The sequence below is a fragment of the Microtus ochrogaster genome, chromosome 2 (assembly GCF_000317375.1).
Source record: "Microtus ochrogaster isolate Prairie Vole_2 chromosome 2, MicOch1.0, whole genome shotgun sequence".
In the NCBI taxonomy this organism is placed as follows: Eukaryota; Metazoa; Chordata; class Mammalia; order Rodentia; family Cricetidae; genus Microtus; species Microtus ochrogaster.
Genome location: NC_022010.1, coordinates 60588597 through 60593746, shown reverse-complemented (window position 1 = coordinate 60593746; position 5150 = coordinate 60588597).

Below are 5150 nucleotides of genomic sequence, written 5' to 3'. Positions count from 1 at the left end.
CACACACACACACACACACACACACACACACACACACACACACACACACGTGGGTTGAAGACAAAGAGACAGACTCAATTGCTAAGCTTAAATTTGCAACATTTTTTCTCTTGAAGCCCTCTGACTCTCCCAGACAGCAGAGTCCCACAAAACAGATGTCAGCTGGCAGTTTCTTGGAAATTTTGAGCTGGTTTATTGCTGTAGCTCTCTAGACTAGGTGAAATGATGCCTCCTATTGGCACAATTCCACAGTTATTGGATTCAATATTTTGAGTATGGATTCTTTACTATTATTGCCTTTTGCACCTAGTCTAATATCGTCACCACAGAAGTCTTAGTTCTTGGTATTGTCATCAGTGTCCTTGAAACAAGAGTAATGCTGCTCACTCACAATCTACATAAAAACTCCTTTCATTTAAAGATATTTTCATAACCATCATCTCAAGTTTGGGTTCACTTTTTTATTTGCTCATTTATTCACTCACTCAACCAAGAGACTTCTAGGGTCTCATTGGGGATGGCATGATAATTAAAATGAGATACCTGATTTCCAGGCATTGACGGAGTGGTGGGGAAAGGAGACATGCAAACAGATGCTGAGAACGTGAGCGCTGGGCTTGGCTTATTCCTTGCCTCCTCTCATTTACCTGCGAGAAAAGCAGGCAGCCAGAAGAACCTTCTCAAGGTCACACAGAATAGAAGGGAAATTTCCAGACCTCTGCTTATTAAACCACTGAAGTTTTAGCCATCCTGCTTCTTTTATTCTTTAAATGAGAAGTTCTCCAAAGTGTAACCCCAAGCCCAGCAGTACTGGCATCATTTTCAAACTTGTTAGACATGCAAATTTTCAGGCTCCACCTCAGTAATGCAGAACTGAAAATTTGAGTCTGGAATCTAGCTTTTTTTTTTTTAAAGGCTTCCAACAGTGAAATTCAGATGCTCACTAATGTTTGAAACCATTGTTCTCTATCAGGGTTTCCAGAACTTTGGTGTACATAGGAGCAGCACTTGGGACCTTATTAAAATGCAGGACTTAGATTCAGTAGTTCTGAGGAGAGTTCTCTGATTTGTGTTTCTAACAAGCTCCCTGGCTATGCTGGAGCTTCTGGTCTCTGAGAACTTACTTGAAGGGTGAAAATACACAGGGAGCTAATATTGGTGGGGAGCACTGGTTAAGCTCAGCTGGTGAGTAATGCTGGGATGTCAAGTGAACTCAGTAAAATTGCTGCCTGTCATCTCAGAGCTTAAAACGAGCACAGATAACACCCAGGTAGATAAAAATGCAAGGCTGTGAAAGCCTTCAACTACTGAATGAATGTGTGTGTGTGTGTGTGTGTGTGTGTATGTGCATGTGTGTGTAAAGGCATGCACAACACATGCACAGCATAGAGACAACATTACAGAGTGGCATCTTTCTTATTGAGATACTGAATATGCAGGGATTCCAATTTTTAAGACCTAGATGGAGGTCAATAATATTTCTCTATAGTCTCTATATATCTATATGTGTATAGGTATTTACAAACAGTTTGTAATATATACCAAAATATATATCAGTGTCTATCACTTTTACTGATAGGTTAATAGATCACTCCATCACTACTTATAGTCATTTGGATTTATCTTAGACAAAGTTCTAGCACATGAACTTTAAAAACAGACCAGCACAAGTACATAGGATAGATAAGGGTTAAGATGCCATAGGCAAGCAAGCACTCAGAAATAAAACAGTCCAGGGTGGTTAGAGTAGCACCAAAGGCACATTAAGGGGAAACTCCTAATGATCAAAAGGATAAAATTTCAGGCCTGGGTCAATCATGGGTATGTAAATCACCTAACCAATAGGCCATCAATAGGAAGGCAGGTTTCCCTTAAGTTATCCTAAAGTGTTAGGAAGAGATAATAATGAGGTAATGCACATTTTCTTCCCAGAATTCCCACCCCCTAGTTTACTCTCTTCAAGAGCACATGCATGAAACTCCATAGACACTTAAGGAAAAGCATCATCTTTCCTTTTCTTCTTGTTATTGCATTTCTAAGCATGCTTTCAATAATGTGCTGGTTTTCTCTGGTGCTTTATCCATTGAACGTGAATGTCAGAGAACTGAAACGTGATGTTAAAGGTTAATTTTATGTCAGCTTGGGCCATGTCATAGCCTAATATTTGATCAAATATTTTTTCTGGGTATGCATGATAATCAGTTTAACATCACTGTGATAAAATACCCAAGAAAAACTACTTATAGAATGGAAGTTTATTTAGGCTCATGGTTTCAGGAGTTTTGGTTCATGGTTGCTTATCCCCATTGCAGTTGAGACAGAACATTGGTGTCTTCTGTCTATGTGCTGCTTTTATTGGTTAACGAATAAAGAACTGCCTTGGCCTGTTGATAGGGCAGTACTTAGGTAAGCGGGAAGACGGAGCTGAATTCTGGGAGAAAGAAGGGCAGTGTCAGAGAGGGATGCCATGGATCCGTTGCCAGAGATAGACATGCTGAAACTTTGCTGGTAGGCCATGACCTCATGGTGATAAACAGATTAATAGAAAGAGTTTGCCAATAAGAAGCTAGAACTAATGGGCTAAGCAGTGATTTAATTAATACCATTTCTGTGTGATTATTTTGGTTTTGGGTGTCCAGGATGAACAAGGAGTTCCTTGCAGCAGAACATCATGACAGAGAGCACACGGTGGAGAAAAGCTGCTTGTCTCGTGGTAGAGGGAGAAGAAGACAAGCAAGGTAGGGGCCAGAAGCAAACATATACCCTTTAAAACCTCACCTTTGGTGCCTTGATTCATCCAGTTAGGCCCCACTGTTAGAACTTTCATCGCCTCCCAACAGCTCACTAAAATACAAACCCATCATTGGGTTATTCCTGGTACAAAGAGGATCAAACTTTTAATCTGACTCTCTGGGAGACATTTCAGATTCACACCAAAACCATGTGTCTGTGAGGATGTTTCTTGATGATCTTAACACTTGAGCTGGTAGACTCTGCCCTATGTCGGGGGATGGGGTGAGGTGTACAAAACTACTAAGAGAAAATTCCTTCTGCCCGATTGCTTGATCCAAGACACCAGTCTTTCACTATTTTCAGACAGCTCTCCAGATTTTCACGCCTTCTGACTCGGACGGAAATGCACCATCGGCCATGGTTGGCTGCAGATCTTGGGACTTCTCAGCCTTTTGTAATTGAATGAAACAATTCATTTAAAATCTGCCTGTGTGACTTGGAGGGCTCGAGCTAGAACTGGCCTGGACGTCTCTTCCCTGAAGAGTAGCTTTCACAGTAGCTGAAGATGCTTTGCAAGCTGCCAAGGGAGAGAAGCAATCAGCAGTCCCTATCAGCTGTAAAGTTGTGAACCACAATAGTAAGGCAGGATATCCCCAAGGGTGCAGTGGTGGCACTTATGTCTTAAGGTAACCAGCAGTTGTCTGTGACTTATGGTCTGCTCAATGGGAATGATCTGATGCCTGGTACTATACATCTAGGTGGTTGCTCACAGTTGGTGAGTTCACGGACCCTAAAAAAAAACCTACCACTGTCACTCCCTTAAAGTATTATTTTAACTGTATGAATCCTTACTCCTCTGCCCACAGGTGAATGTGGCTCTTACCCTTCATCAAAGGAGTTTCTTTTTATTGCAGACAGACATCATTACAGAAAGCCATAGCTGGTCAAAATCCAGAAAACAACTAACCATGGGGTGTCCAACCCCAAGTGATAATTCTATAATATAACCTCTACACCTAAGACTCAAGGAGCATCAAGGATGAGGAGGAACCATCTGCTGCGAGATTGTATCTCCTATATATAACAGGGAATCTGCATCCAGGAAACCAAATATGGTCTCCTAAAAAAAGATCTGCATAGTGACAACACAAACTGACATGCCAATATGAACTGGGAAATTCCTGTGACACCCTGACCTTGGATTAAAATCTATAAGCAATTAGGACTGATAAAAGAAAGAGAATCAGTCTTCTCCAGGGATGAGATCCTGATAGGTCATTGAATCCTTAGTCTCTGCATTAAACATATAAACACATGAGCAAAACCAAATAGAAGCAGATTGTTTTCCATGTAAGTATGTATATGCACAGATACATAACAATAATTAAAGAAGTAATGAGTTTGAGGGGGGAGGATCAGGAAATGATGGTTGGACAGAAGAGAGGAAGGGGTGGAAATCATATAAGCACAGTACTTATATATGAAATTATCGAAAATAATTTAAAATGTGTCTCTTGTTGTTGTTGTTCTGTCTCTCTGGGATGGCCCTGGCTAATGTAGGTGGGAAGTGATTTGAACAGGAAATTTCCAGACAAGTTCATTGTCTATGAGTCTCTGCATAAAGGATGTACTGTTAATAACTTATTTATAACTGAACAATGAAACACAACAAATGATGCCTTGAGTAGGGGATGAGTTCAGTAGCCTCAGTCACAAAAGATACAAGTTAGATAGACCCTTGCCATTGAGAAAACCAGCAAGGTCACCAAGGCCCAGAGTTCTAGTTTTATTCATTATTCTGGACTTGAGTTCCTTAACACTGGAAAAGTTATGCTACGCTTCCATATGCTAAGTTTAAGTACCAGACAAGATGAATTAGTGAGGTAAAGACCAGACTGAGGAGTCAAAGAATATGGTAGATGAATTTTCTCTTAAATAAAGAAGGGTTCCTAGACATTCTAAACTCTAAGTCCATTTCTAAATGCAGTGGCTTGAAGGGGATGTGTAGCCGCTGTTCTTGGCTGTGTGGAAAAGAACAGAAACAAGGTTTCTATTTTACTGTTTTGAAATGGGGTTTCCTACAGCCCACACTGACTTTCAGCTTAATACATGGCAGAGAACTACCTCAAACTCATCATTCTCATATCTCCACCACGTAACTCTTAGGATCACAGGTGTGCACAAAAAGGCCTGATTTATGTGCTTCATGCATGCTAGGCAGGTATTCTATCAACTGAGCTACATCCCTGCCCCCAAAAGCTATTTTAAATTGGACAACTAGAACTTGAATAAATTGGAAAGAAAGAATGGGCGTTGCAGAGGGCTGCTTATTGGTTCCTGGCCACTTAGCCCCAAAACAATAACAGAGAAACTATATTATTTAAAGCACTGCTTGGCCCATTAACTCTAGCTTCTTA